At 34.5% G+C, this 16,199-nt stretch overlaps 1 protein-coding gene across 3 annotated transcripts in view; it reads left to right on the top strand.

Annotated features, from left to right (window-relative positions):
• Positions 1-16,199, top strand: part of PBX3 (PBX homeobox 3) — a 215,427-nt gene that overhangs the window by 139,717 nt on the left and 59,511 nt on the right. The window lies entirely within an intron of this gene.

Here is a 16,199-nt window from a genome sequence, read left to right as displayed (position 1 = left end):
TTTAAGCTTACAAAGTTTTCTTTGTTACCCTCTTGTTTCCCTTTGATTCTTGTATCACAGTGGCTGCATAAGTTGCCCTAAGCAGAAAACATCTGGAAAAAGTACAAAAAAGGCTTTTTGCAAATGATACATTCATTTTCTCAGAAACAATTTTTTTTGCTGGTCGCTTGAGTTAATTTTATCCCCTGCCGAACAGAATTGCCTGAGTATTTAGCTCCCGACTTTATCATTGAGTACCCAAGGTGTGGAGGATGGGACAGTTGTTAGGGCATCATTCGGCTCCTTTTCCTTGGTCATCATTAGATACTTGAAATTAAAGTTCTGTTGTTTTTGATATTGAATTACCTCTTAGAGTTCATAAATATATATTTAGAAGACTAGGTTCACATAGTATTTATGATTTAGTGTTTTGATTAGAATAACCATTTTAAATAGATCAATTTTTTAACAATTGGTCAATGTTTACCTACATCGTGCTATTCCTATTAAGATATGCATTTGTCAACATGTGCCTTTTTTGCTGTAGCACAAGACTAGTTGCCTTTCTGAAACCTAGTATGCTTGTAGGGTAAAGTAAATGCATGTCTTTGTAGAAGAATAAATAAAAAGAGCAACCTGAGTCAATAAGCGGGTTCAATTCATGCCTACAGCCATGGCGGACAGCTCATTTTGTAGATGTGGGTGTTTTGTTTACATTTATAATGCAGCTTTATTTAATGCTGACAGATATAGCTTGTGGCAAATGATAGTCAGAATGTATGAGCAGTCATAATGCTTCTGTCTTCTTATAGTGTGCTGCTGAAAATAAGCAGTTCACCTCTGTTTTTATTGAGGAAAGGATATGAGACAGCTATAGCTTCGTGAGGCTATTTATTGAGTTGTTTTACTAGCTGTGAACATGCCGCTTTATAGCAGTTGTGAAAATGGACTTTGCTAGTGTGTGGGAAAGGAAATAACATTGCAGTATACAAGGGTAGTAAAAAATCTCTATAAATAATTTTTCAGACTGAGGAATATTCTCATTTAAACAGGCAGAATGGGTTGTGATTTTGGCTAGGTGTCAGTTTCCCCCCGAAAGTCACTGGGATTGAAATTAATCATATAATTCAGAGGAATATTTTGATTCTCTAAATATTAATTGGGTTTGAACTTAGGAAAAGTTGTTTACATACCCGCCTAAATTTGGTATGACATTATGACCTTTGGGGCTTAAGGATCTATATTAACCAGCTTAGGGACATAAAGTATACAATGTGTAATGTGCAGTAGGCTGCATGGATATGTGGTAAGATACACCTGTAAAGCTGATAATAGATGTTTGTTAGTTAAGACTGAACACGTGATAGAAACTTACATTCATATACTGTTTACAATGTAGAGAATTCAGGTGTGTAAGTAGCGCACAATGGATTTAAAATTTTAAAAGTACTTGTGTTTTGACCCTAAGGATTTATTATTCAAAATAATTAAAGGAAAGTGACAAACCACAGAATTTGAATTTGCATTATTTCTTTTGGTCTTTGGAATTTATACGCACTCGCTATACCTGGAGCTTTTAACGCTGCAACAAACTGTTTCAGTTTTTACACTAGTTTCTTTTTTGTCCACTAAATCTGCCCAGGTCTACTACAGCTTTTTGATGTACAGTTATTTATTAGCTACCATAATTGTGATGGATATAATACTTTTTATTCTTAAGCATAAAAAAGAGCATTAGGAAGGTACAGATTTGAAAATTTTATTACTTTTCTATTTTTATTCAAATGTTCATCATACAGTAGTGAGAAAGGTACACAAATAATATTTTCATGCATGCAAAATAATTTAGAAAGCAGTGTGAATCTCAGCAGGTGTTTCTTCCACGCCTGTGCTCAAATTTCTGGGGAACACTGAATATTAAATTGAAATAACCTTCCCTTGATATTATGCAGCTAAAGTTCAGTTTAATTCTCAGATAAGGTTTTCCTGGACGACACATATCATTTTCCTCTCATGTAAATAAAAATCAGACTACTTAGATTTTAATACTTGCTACTTTACAAAGTAAATCAAAAAGCTACAAAGTACTCACTTATTTCTTTTCTTAGTGCTTTTATTAAGGCATTTCTGTTACTACTAAATATATGGATTATAGGGATGCTGTAAAAATGTTCTTATTTCCTTCTCCACTGGCTGATGAAATGGGTTAATCTCTCAATAGAGCTATTTCCTTAATTCACCACCTGTTTTCAAATCCCTAGTAACTGACAAGGTAAGCGGAGAGATTCCTCTGTGTGTGCCTTGTATACTTATTTCACAGAAAGAGGAACCCAGAGTAAAAAATTAAGACCGAAATCTTCCTTGCCTTCTTTTTTTTTTTTTTTTTTTTTTTAGGGAAGTTAATACATTACTAAAACCTGCTATATTTAAACTATTGTTTAGCCAGCCCAGTTATGTCACCCACCGGGCACTTTTCAATTGAAATTTTGCACTCAAAAAAGCATACCTCTATATAAAGTACATGCCCTGCCTCTTTAAAAATGCCCATTTCCGTTCTATATTGTGAGAATGTGATAGACATATAACTAATACAAATTTTATATTTTTGACTAACAAACAAAAGAACTGATTTCCTTCTTGTAAAACCAAATGTGGGCTTGGCTATTAACGGTTGGAATGTCTCCACTGTATATAAGTAATCATTTATTGTTTAAATACAGAAGAGGCTGTAACAAAATGCTGTCAAGAGCCATCACACTCATTAACCTGCAAGCTAATTAGCCTCCTCCTGCCTGATTGCTGACAAGTTCTTCAATCTGAACCCATAGCTGTTGTGTCAGCAGAGAAGCACAGAGTGAGGTAGAGGAGGTCTCCATTAGATGTTTGTGAACAAAGTCTCTGCATTAAAGGTTTGTTTTTTACACTCTAACAAATGTTAGAGCATTCATATCCCCAGCTATAATTAAATTGGCAAGTCTTAATTATTGTAATTAGTGTATTAACTGTTTCCTTTCCTGTTCATCTATAATTGATTTCAAGAAATTACATGTAATTTAATGTGATTTTTAAAATGTAATCATTGTTTAAAATGTTTCAATAGTTAGATGTATATCTAAATGCTATCGAATATTTGGAATAATATGCATAATAAAATAACTTGAATGCAGTGTCTTGTCAAAAACCAGTACATATGAGCTTTATATTCACATGTCCTTTTTTTCCTGTGCAAACATGACATTCACTCCCCATTAGATTTTTTTTTCCCCCCTAGTAGGCTAACATTTCTTAACTAGGTTGCAAATTAGCATAGGAATGATAGAACATTTTGCAAATGCATCTTAAAATATGAATTCATTAATTTGTGGAAGACTAATTCATTTAGAGTAGCTTCTTGAGGGCAAAAAACATTCCTAAGATATTTTGCTTGTTATACCATCCAATCAAACTCGAGACTTTATGGAGAATAACAGAAAAAATAGAATATATTTTGGAATGGTAAATGATCTAAGTATGAATTGAGGAGGCCTTTTCTGGATTCTCAAAATCATCACTATTAACTACTTTCTGGCAAATGTTACTTAAAATTTTGGCTTAAAATATTTGATCTTCAACAAATTAGTTAGAGGCATAAGCCATTCTGAAATGTCATATATACCAGCAAAATATATTCAATGTCTAAAAAGCCACGTACTGAAATTTATTATACTTCTAGTTTATGTAGGGAAAACTGCTATTTGAGGTTATCTGATTCGAAAGTACTGGATTTAAGTAAGAAACGGCATCAAAGTTTATGGGAGCTTTCCACACAAGTGCATGTTTACTCTATATTAGACTTGGGCAGAATTATCATTTGCATAGCATCCTGTAAAGGTCTTAAACTGCGTGGACATATATTTACCTAATTAAGTAATGGGTGTTTTAAATTAAATTTAAAAGGTACTTACTTCATTTAGTCATTCTTACAATAATGAAAATATTAATGTGACATCTCAATTGTCATTCACTTCCAGATGGCAAAAATCTTTAAAAGATTCGGCTCAGGTCATGATCTTAGGGTCCTGGGATCAAGTCCCGCATCGGGCTCTCTGCTTGGCAGGGAGCCTGCTTCCCTCTCTCTCTCTGCCTGCCTCTCCATCTACTTGTGATTTCTCTCTGTCAAATAAATAAATAAAATCTTTAAAAAAAAAATAAAAAAAAAAAAAAGATTTTATTCATTCATTCATTCAGAGAGAGCACGCATGTGCATAGCAGGGAAAGGCAGAGGGAGAGGGACAGAGAATCCAAAGGAGACTCCTGCACTGAGTGCAGAGCCCACTGCAGTGCTTGATCGTACCAGCCTGAGATCATGACCCGAGCTGAAATCAAGAGTCAGAAACTCAACTGACTGAGCCATCTTGGTGCCCCACAGATGGCATTCATTTTATGGAGAACTATCCAGTACAGTACAAAATACATCATTTTTTTTTTTTAACAAGTATGGCCTTCTAAATATAGGGCCTCTACATAAGAATTGTAACTTGAGCCTCGAGTCAATTGTGTGATGGAATAGATAATGAGGTTTCTTCTTACACTATAGTTCTGTGGACCTGGCCTCTTATCTAAGAAAGATTTGAAGTCCTGAGGCAGTGTTTTCCATACTTAGAATAAAATTTATGAGTTGGTAGCTACTGTTCTTACTAGTAAGGACACTGTCTGACCACCATTCCTTAACTCTACCCCCATTTCCTAGCACAACCTGATTCTGAGAGAAAAATAAAATTTTCTCCCAGAAACTTTCATAATCTCCTTTAAAATGTGATGCAACTTAAAGAGAATTTAGTGTAATATAAATCCACATTTTCTTTACAGAGTAAACAAAATTAATTTAAGGGCCTTTTGAATTTTAGGACCCATTTCAGAATCATTGGGTCACTAACTATAATTTATAATCATAGTATCAGAGTCCTAAGTAAATTCTTAACTTGTCGAGGGAAGAGAACCTATGGACAATCTGACTCAGTCCTCTCATTTTATAGATAGGAGAATGAGACTCAGAGGAGGCAATTTGCCCAAGGCCATATAACCAAATAGTACAGCAGATATGAAATGAGGATCCAGATCCTTGGACTTCTAGTCTAGTGCTTCAAGTTTCATAAATTAAAGTTGTAGTCAATTGATTTAATACTTCCTTCTGGGTATCTGTGATTATTTTTATTACAGTTATTTTATTTTACTTTTTTACAGTTATTTTATATTGAATGTTAAAGATGTTTAAAGTAAGAGTACAATTTTTTTAATAAGTCCAATTTTATTGTAGATTCTTTTTAAGAATATACAAGTACTAAGGTAGAAATGGCTGAATTTAGAACTTAAAGTTACCAAAACAAAACAGAACAGAGCCCCAGTCTGACATCAAGGGATATTTTTCTCCCATAAGTTATTTAATAAAAGAAACTTCTATGGTGTTGAAAGTAATGTCACTTTAAATAAGAGCTTTTAAAGAAGCTAAATTGTTTTCCAAAAAAAACTTAAGATGAAAGTCCTTATCATCTGCCTAGTTTATTTTTCCCTTATTGCATATGTCACATTCTTTAGATGGATTATGTGTGTGTTGTCATTGTCAGAGGGTACATGAAGAGAGGAGAACAGAACACAAATTCTAAAGCTTCAAAGCCTAATTATAGTGTCTTACAGCTTTTTGGTCAGCTTATGGCTATTCCAGTGCCTCATGCCATTGCCTAGTACTAGACTTTCGACTTTGCAGCTCCTACAAGTTAGGATTAGAACAGGGAGACTCTATTTAAAAAAAAAAAAAAAAAAAAGATACTTGCCCAAATGCTTCATATGAAAACAAATTATTTGAATTTTTATATATCTTAAATAACAGATATAGTATTTTTCTATGTAAGTGCTTGTCTAGAAGTGACTGAGAATTGAGGACATTGTCTTTTTTTTTTTTTTTTAAAGATTTTATTTATTTTTGACAGACAGAGATCACAAGTAGGCAGAGAGAGAGAGGAGGAAGTAGGCTCCTCACCGAGCAGAGAGCCTGATGCAGGGCTCTATCCCAGGACCCTGGGATCATGACCTGAGCCGAAGGCAGGGGTTTTAACCCACTGAGCCACTCAGGCGCCCTGAGGGCATTGTCTTCTGCAAGACTGCGGTGGTGTTGGTTTGGCAACTCTGCATATGCAACTGTTACAGAATAAAGCCCCCCAAAAGTATTTTCTTGATATTAGCTTTCATTTATAAACCAGAATAATTCTGAATGTTTATAGTAATGGGAGATAACCCAAGGCAAATTTAATTTTAGATTGGGCTTTTGCTTAATGTATTATTCATAGTATTGTATCATCAGTTAAGCATATCCCTGACAATAAACTTAAAACTTAACTTTAATAGTAATATCCACCCTAATTTGGGTGAGTCAGATAGTGACCTGACATTATTTATTTTGCCTCATTATTGTAGATAATTTTTAAATAATGGTATGATGAAGTTATTTGGTATGTTTTTCTCATTCCTCCCCCACCTTCTTTTTTTTTTTTTTCTTAACACTTTGCCATTTTTGCTGCATGACCTGGTTTTGCATTTATCTGATTCTCTGTTCATCTAATTAGTATGTTCTAAAAAGACCTGGACCACTTATTGTACAGAGATGTAGCCTGTGGGTATTTAATAAGGAGCTTTCAGTGCTACATTTGCATCTTTTGCTTGGGGTCTGAATAGTGAATTACCTTTAAGATCATTAGAAGCACTGCTGTATTGTTAAAATCAGGCTGCAATATTCTAATGACAGTTTAAAACTTCAGGCTTCCTATATAACCCAGGTGATCCCAGCATAATTGTATGTGGTGCAGAAGACCCCAGGATAAACTGCTGACGGCTTCTGCTCAGCCACAATGTAGCCTCAACAGGCAGGTAGCTTTAAACCCAAACAAACCACATAGAGATGTAGTGAAAGCAAATGAGTCTTATCCTAGTTATGTGCACTCAAGTGTATATATTATTTATATCATGATACTAATCCCCCAAATGTGACTTGATACTTTTCAAAAAGAAACACATCCACCAAGCAATGTGCAGAATGTGCAATGTATTTTATTAGTAACTGACCATTTTTAAATGTAATACCTGGAAATTAGAGGCTTAAAATTGGGATATTTTGCTTTCAGATTCTTCCCCTAGGCCAGTAACTCAATAGGGAGATACTTTGTTGCTCAAGGATTAAATTATAATTTATTCTTTCTCCAACCAAGTACAAGAGAACTATTAGTAGATGCCAGGTGAGAGTCCTTAAATCTGTTCTAAAAGATGGCTTAAAATACTTTTTAGAAGTTTATATATTTTTTGTTTCTTTATATATTTTTAATATTTATATATGTTATTTTAGATTTTTGTCATTATTCTAGAATTGTGGAATTTTAAAGCTGGAAGAAAACATAATTTAATTTAGCACCCTTTTTTTTTCATAGTCAGTATTTTCACTGGTTTTCTGATCTCAAATTGATGTGATATTTACCTCCTACCACCAGTAATGCCAAGGAGCTTAAAGGTGATATAAATAAAGAGAATAGTAATAAATTTCATTTTTTTAAATAAATGCTTTTACTTAGAGGGCATTTATAGATTTCCTTACCTGGTATTTACTCTGCATCTGAACTTTTTGACTACATATGAAAAGCTAAATGAATACAGATGATTTTGCACAACTAACTTTAGTAGATAGCATGTTAATTGATTTAAAATCTGGGAAATTGTACTTTAAAATTGCATTTCTGAAATGGCTTTTTCTTAATGGAATCTGAAGTTACTTAGTGATCAATAATTTCTGCTAAACAACTGTATGTAAGTTTTAAAATAGTGCTGTGCAGGTAATAGGTATTTGGTAGAGGTTCGTTGAATGAAAGCATGAATGCATGAAAGATAAAACTGAAAAGAATATAAAATAAAGGAGGACAATACGTGCCTGGCACATAGCAGGGCCCCAGTAGTTAGCTGAGTCAACTAACCAGTTATGTTTTCCAGAGAGTCTTATTTCTAATAACAGTTTCAAAAGTATTTAAAAAAAGATAATCAGGAAGTGGTTAACTTGAGTTCATCTGGTAGACTGCCTATAATGTGTTTATTTTGCTTATCTCCTCCTTTGCACTCTTTTCTTGTTATCAGTTTACTACTCAATGTTCTGCAGGTCAGCTGTGAAAAGTAGCTACCTGATGTGGTAGGATCCCTGTTCAAACCATGCATGACACCTAATTTTGCCTTTTCTTTGCTGTTCTTTTAATTCTGTCACCTTCATTGTTAGAGAAACCCAAATCATCTGTTTCTTGAAGAAGATGCTTTATTTGTATCTTTTAGATCTATTGTGGAAATAAAACAAGTTGTATCTAAAACAATAAATGATTATTTCTTGTATGGAGAGAGGTTAATGGCAGAGAAGACATTTATAAAAGGATGTTTACTGCAAAGACCTACACTGAAAAAGTCAGAGTAAATTTTTAGTTAAAACGGATCCAGCTTACATGCAGATTCAAAAAATTATATAAGGCTTAACATATATATGATCAGGACATTGACTGGCAATATTCTATTGAGTAGTTTCGCAGGATTTTCTGTTCTAAGAAGAATTTGTTGTACTCGCATTATTGTTTCCTTTGGGATCCCAGACAATGACTCTGTAGTCTGATTCATTAATATTGGTTGTCTTCTGCAGGGAGTATCCAGATTTGACCTGCCAAGTATTAAATTTTTAATGTATTACTAGTTCTTTCAGAGAGTAAGGCTTGTCTTTGTTCTTTGTATTTTTGTGCCAGTACAGCTTAAATCAGATAAGAATTTAATTTGTAGTATCACTAAATATGCCTCATTTAAAAAATACACACACAACACACATGCACAACTATAAAGGTGTTTATTGATGAAAGTATTTCAATATGAATTGCTACCTTTTAAAATATTTGAAGGTATGCTTTTCCAAATTTATTTTGAAAAGTGCCAGGGGGTGCTATGTGCTATGTACAACAAGTTAATTATTATGCTATTAACATTGATGATGTTGAATGTGTATTAGTTAATGTGTTAATGACGTGTTAATTACTGTACATGTTGTGAAGACCCTTCAGGCTTGTTCTATGATGCAACATGTCAACTTGAACCAGACCAAGTAATCTGCAAAGCAGACTGTAACTCTTAAAAATAACACTTGTAAACATAAATTATAAATTAAATTATGCTTTTTATTATCCTTTTTCTTTCTGGTAGAATGAATAAGTAATTCTTCTGCTATCTGCACCTGTTAGAACCTAATACTGTCAGACTCTGTTTTCCCCAAGAGGATTAGGAGAGATTTGTTATGCAATAACTTCCGCTTTGTTTACGCTCTGGCATTTAGTGTATATTTTATATAGATTCATGTGTTTTGCAACCTGAAAGATCCTTCTTTTTTTGTTTACCAGATTAATTTATAATAGGAGACACTCAGTCTTTGTGTAAGCAGGTGAAAAGTAGCTTTGTTCGATTAGCACCACTAGTTGATATTAAAACCGATCTTTACATACATATTTGTGATTCACGCAGTGGCTCTTCAAACTTGTTGGCCAGATAGTTGAAATCTCTGGAGATCAGTCCTAAAAACTGGACACCAATTTGAGATCATTTAAAAAAGGCCAGAATTGGCTGCTATTTGAGAATATGGAATAATACATTTGGTTTTTGTATAAATACAGTTTGAAAATGTTAAATATTTGAACTTTATTACTTCAACTTTTGAATTAATAGTTGCCCATGTATTCCCAATTGACAGCATTTTTGGAAAATTTACCTAGTGATAATCTTTAAGGGATTAACTTGGAGAAATATGATAAAATTGATGATACAGTGTTATTTACATAGTATTGATTTTATTTCTTCAAAATCACTGTTTCATGTTAAAACAAAAACATCCATGAAGAACGAGCATTCACAAATGAACAAAAGGTCTTATGGTGAGGATGTTTTTCAACTGCTCCAGAACCAACTTGTTAAAAAATACTAAAAATAAAAAGAGTATCAAATGTTCCTCTTAGGCAGTTACACTGTTTTTAAGATTCTTTTTAAAAAATAATATATACAACCAGGTTCACCCACCCCCCTACCGTCCAAAACCCTCAGTTTGTTTCTCAGATTTAATCCTATGTTTGTTTCTATTTAGAAATAAGGTGCCTTTAAAAAATAATAATAGTAATAATACATATAAGAGGAGGTCAAGAGTTCAGGCTGTGAAGGTAGACTGTCCAGGTTCAGATTCTCACTTTTCACCATCTAATTGTGTGACCGTAAGTGTGGGCTTTCACCACTGTGCTATGGCTCGGTTTCATGATAATAAAAGTGGGCATGATAATAGTACCTCCCTCTTTGAATTGTTGGGATGATTAGATGAGTTAATACAGGTAAAGCACTTTCAGCAGTGCTTGGCACCTAGAAGGTACTCAATAAATGTGAGGTCTTATTATCCTACCTTTAAAATTATACTGAAAATTATTTGGAAGCATTTAATTTCCACAAGCTCCTGGAATTCCCAGGGACCCATTATGAACGTGAGTTTTTGGTTTTCAGTCATTAGAGTCTTGTACTTCATCACAGAAAAACATCTTATTTTTAATGATGATTTTATTACACCGGTATTGTTTACATCCACCTGGAGTAATCGCAGGCTTTTTCGTTCATCTAACCTTGCTTGATTTCCTGTGGCACAGTTCTTGTTGAGATTAGTGTTGGCGTGGAAGGGTGTTCTGACCAGGACTTTCGTCTCCCTTGCAAATATTTGTGTATCTCTTGTTTACAGCCCTGCTGTCCTCTCGTAACACCCATGCAAAAGGGATTCTAATAAATCTTGTGCTCAGCATTACACATTGTTTGTTTTAGCTGCCTTCCACTTCATGCTTCCTCCTCTAAGAGCGAGCCATTACGAAAGGTTAGATTCACAGTTAGCAGGCTTTAGCTCTCCCTTTTGAATCAGTGAGGTTGCCGTTTTATTGCTCTCCGACTTACACTTCAGTGATGAGAGTAAACTAGCATCAGATTAAAGGTCAGCAAATCCCATCAAAGAGAGGAATATTAGGGGCAGAGATAGTTGGAGAGGCAGCACACCACTGGGTATTGACAGGGTGATTCCAGGGTATCAGTCAGCAGAATTATAGCTGCCCAGAGAGTCAGTACAGCTTTAATGAGCCTGTGTGAAGAGGAAGAGGGTGGATTTATGTAGTTCCTCATAATTTTCTGTAGAGACTGTTATTGCAGACATTCTGTGGAGTGTTCTGGTCTTTCATTTAATTCAAAGGTCCTGGAGCTTATCCATCCTCTAAATTCCTTTTTGTTAGCTCAAATCAAAGTTGACATTTCCATGGTTTACCACCTAAAACACCCAGTTCAAAATCAGGTTTCTTTAGGCAATTTTGAAATCTATATACTGTTAATATAAATCTACAATCATATTTATATTAGTGCATACATATATATATCCTTTCAGAAAAGTGCACTGAATAATACACATTTTTTTCATAAGTAGGCAATAGGGGGAAATGTGCATTTACACATTGCCTTCGAAGTAAATGGGAAAAAATGGATTGTAATTATGTTATGATACCTTTCAAAAGGATCTTAATATTTATCCTCCTTAAATTGACTTTACTAATTAATTGTTTATATGTCCATTTGTATAGATGTCCTATCTCACTCTTTCTGCCCTCAGTACCCCTAAATTGGAAAAAAAAAAACAAAAACTTTTATTTTCATCTCTGGAGGGGAAACATTTTTAATTGTTCTAATGAGTTATACTATATTTAATTGCTGTTTTTTTTCAATCTACCTTGATTTTAATATGTCTTTGTAATGAATGTGACTCACTTTAATTTCTTACCAGAAGGGGATTAAATCTCTGTGATTTCAAAATCTAGAATATGCTTTGGAAAGTCATGGGTAGCTTTTTTTCCTTTTAACATCTTTGGATATTTTTGTTCTAGGTTATTTGCATAAAGAGTCAATGATCTATAGATATAGGTCCAGATACAGGTCCAGATATAGACAGATTCTTTTTGGTTAAGATTTTATTTAATAGGTCACTAGAAAATACATACATGGTTTGTGAAAAAAAACTATTAGTCAACTTACACTAGAATGTTGTGTTTTATTAGTCAAGCCAGCCACTTTTTGTAATTTGTATTTAAAAATATGCTATTTTGATTATTTGTAAGTAAATGGATGCCGTATTAACAAAGAGGTCTTGTTTGTGTGATTTGCTGCTTGGAAGATGCTTTCAAGCTTTTCTGCCATTGTCCTTTGCGTGCCATGTGGGTGGTCGTGCTTTTCAGACACTTACATGGTTTTTAATGGAACAGAGTGATGGATGTGATATGACCAACCATGAGAAGCACAAATATCCTTTTCGAAGTTCATCATTGACTGAAACATCTACAGTAGTTAAAGCAAAATATACACTCTGCAAAAGAGATGCATACAGATGAATATTAGGTAAAAATATAGAGCCCGTCTTCAGTCATTAATTAGATGCTATATTTATATTAAAGAGCCAGCCCATTTAAAGGTAAAATCATATGGAAATTCTAGTAAAGTCCATGTTTCCTATAATCATGCCATGCTTCACAAAGCCTTTTCAATAAAACTGAGCCTGTGTCCTTTATAATAATACAGATAAAACTTTATGCCGTGCTGTTACATTGGAATGTACTGAGAATGCCAGTGACCCTGGTGCAGTATTTACTAGCATGCTGTTTTGAGCAGGCCTGTGCATCAAGATAATTTGGCATTACAGAAACAATGAAGTGGACATTTCTTGCTATAAGGGGAAACAGGGAACAAGTGGGTATCTGCTATTCATAATGAAGTCAACTGACTTTTTATTTTTATTCACTTTTGAACATTTTAGAGAAAAGAGAAGATGGCTGCAGCAAAAGCAAAGGAAGTAAATACAAAGATAAGCACAAGATTAATTATCTGATAGGGGCAGGATTCTTACTGCCACGAGGAATATCTGAATGACGTTTACTGATCACCTTAAAATACACAACCTCATATAGGTATTTTAAATTTCAACTGGGATCTAGTATTTTCATTTGAGAAAAATTATGAATGCCAAAAGGACCCTTTTTCTCCCCAAATTCTGACCAAAAATTTTGCATTATGTATGGATTACATGTATAGTTTTTTGAAAATACTATATATTTTATCTGTGAATATTTGCTTAAGGATTTCCAAAATAGTAATTGAGAAGATATATAACGTTGGTGTAATTTTATTTGATTTTAACAAAATACTGTGTGGCCAGTTAAACTTGATAATGATAAATTCACAGGAAGAAGAGTCTTTATTTCAGGACCAATAAATGGCTCCGTTTACTTTTCCTGTGGTCCCCTACACATGGCCATTCTCTAGATTTCCACGTTTATTTGGAGCTTGTGGCCAGAGACCACTAATAATGGGCAACTATCATGAGTATTTCATCATCAACATGCATCAAAGTGCCCTGCTGCTACCAGAAGCAATATGAGAGTAAAAGTATCACGAGAGAGAGAAAGCAGGAAACAGATACTTGGGTCATACAAATTGAGAAAACAAAAAGCAATAAAGCCACGCACTATTAAAATATGTTGCAAAATAACAGCAACACAATATGACAAAGAAATTCTGTTACATAAAAAGTACCAGATCGGAAAAAGAAAAGAAAAGAACAACTTCGGTTAGATTTCACTGTGTAGCGAACACTACCAGAACTCAGATAAAAGTTTTAATTACACAACAGAGTTGTTTTATATTATATTTGAAGATAGCAAAACTTCTGTGTTTTTTGTTTTTGTTTTTGTTTTTGTTTTTAATATATAACCGTGGCATGGGTTTTGGTAATGTTTCATTATCACAATTCTGTAACTAGTTCTTTGACTTTGGGAGAGGTAGTATTTAATAAAAACAGATTCCAGTCTCTGTGACTTAAAGTGAATGCCAGTATTATATTTAAAGTGATGATTATGTGCTCCGTACTGTTCTAGGTAATTTTGCATGTTTTATACCATTTAAACTCCATAATGATTTCTTGAGTTGCTAGTATCTCTATTTATGGAGAATGACCTAGAAGACTTGCCCCCAGAGGGACCTAATAAGTAATAGGCAGAATTTGAATCCAGGCCATTGTGACTCCATATTCTCTTGTAAGGTAGTACATTCTCCAGTAGTGTAGCTCATTTTTTGTAGTTGTAAAGTACCCTTACAATCCAGTATTTCTCTAGGTGTGTGAGGTATAGTGGAACCCCAGACTTGAAGGAAGACAGATCTGTTTTTGAATCATTGTTTTCATATTTATTAGCCATGTGATCTTGAGCAAGTCACCTACCCCTTTTGAAGTCTGGTTTTCTCATCTATAAATGAGGATGATGGCATCTGCCCTATAAGATTATTTACAAATCTAGTGAGAGAGAATATAAAAGATACAGCTTGCTGTTTGGCATGTACATGTATACTTTAATACATGTTGAAGTTTGAACATAGAGAATTTTTAGGCTAAACAATAGAAGGATATGCAAGTATTAACTATGTTTTGGATTATCAGATTAATCACTGTTAAAGTCACCTACATAAGAAATAAAAACTTGCTTTTAGGGAGAAACATTTTGTGTTATGACCTGGGTCTAGGAGGAACTTATCAAAGTCCAGAAGATTCGGTCTTCCAGAAAATAGAGTAGTGGGGGAAGCAGCTGTGTGGAGCAGCACACACGATGCCCTCTGTGTTAGAAGGAGCAGGCGCCACAGTGCAGTGTTATCCCATTCACAGCATGGCAGTGATCTTAACTGACAAGACAGGAAATGAAAGTGCCATGGCGATCTCATTCTGCAGGGAGAGAAGGCAAGGGGACAGAATGTGGGGCTGTGGGCAAGGGAAGGATTACAGTAAGAGTTTGTGTAAACAAATGCTCAAATGCACTTAATAGGAGAGGAAAATGTTCAGGAAATGCACATAATAGAAGAGGACTAATTGATTTTTATGGAAGCCCAAATGTGGGCCTCTAGCATTTTCTAGTAAGGAGACCCCAGGCACATGGTAAATTTAAAAGGATACCATTGGCACATCAGATCATTAGATCGCTGGTAACCACATAGAGTAGCTAGTCACAAAAGACCTGTAGGTATGAAAGCCAGTGTTGCTATAATTCTTTTCTCCCTCTTAGATTGGGAAATTCGTTGCTTTTCTTTAATATAGTGCTGTGGTATTTTTTCCCCCCTTTCAAATTTAGTTGTCATATTTACCAATCCTGAGAATCTTTTCAATAGAGCATTTTGTTTGAACATCTATCCCTTTAGATAAAAAGAAAATGGCCGTTTCCTTTCTTCCTGCACTTGTAATAATTTCCTTTCAGAACAGAGCACAGGTAACCCTTTGTGCTAATATGCGTGAGAAACATGGCCTGTTTTTCCCTTCATTCTTTTTTCACTGTCTCATGCAAGCACAGCATACTTCATATCTTGCCCTCGCCCTGTTCTCTTCTTCTGTAGCTGACAGTGCTTATATATCAAGGGTTCCAACAAGATGCAGCTCCATTTAACAAAAAAGTGCCTTAAAAATGTAACTCTTCTTTCTGCATTTTTATTGCACAGTCCATCTGCTCCTTCATCTTGGCTGCTCTTCGCTTTCACAGTGACAAGGCTCACTCCTTTTTCTTGTCTCTTGAGGCAAAATCTAATTGGCAAGTGGGAAGTCTTCAAAATTTGCCTTTGCCAGCCAACGGTAGTTTCAGATTTTTTATGTAAACAGTTGGCTAAAACAGACCTGAAGGGTAAAGAGAAACGATAATGAAAATGAAGGGATTTTAAAAAGTCCTTCCCCACCGCATGAACACACCTTCCTACAATAGTAAGGAGCATAATAAATGTTTTCAAATGAATGAATGGTACTGTAGCTTTATCAGTTCCTGGGTGCATACAGGAAGTATGATTAGTATTTTTGATGGCTCCAAATAGCAAAATGTTTAGTTTACATCATGATTTTGGGCTTTTGTGTGTCATATTCCTCTATTTCCGATAAAATAAACATCTGAACTTGCGATGTGGTGGGCGTTGGTGGGATAGCCAAGGAGAAGAATTGATTTATAAGTGATCTCTACATTGTCATTTGCATTGCTGGGAGCACACAGAAATGCTGGAGTCATAGCCTTGGGACTCATACTGGCATGGAAAAACACTGGTGATTCAAGAAATGC

The sequence above is a fragment of the Mustela nigripes genome, chromosome 9 (assembly GCF_022355385.1).
Source record: "Mustela nigripes isolate SB6536 chromosome 9, MUSNIG.SB6536, whole genome shotgun sequence".
NCBI classification, from domain to species: domain Eukaryota; kingdom Metazoa; phylum Chordata; class Mammalia; order Carnivora; family Mustelidae; genus Mustela; species Mustela nigripes.
The sequence above is the reverse complement of the archived record's forward strand: the minus strand, read 5'-3'. Positions and strand labels throughout refer to the sequence as shown.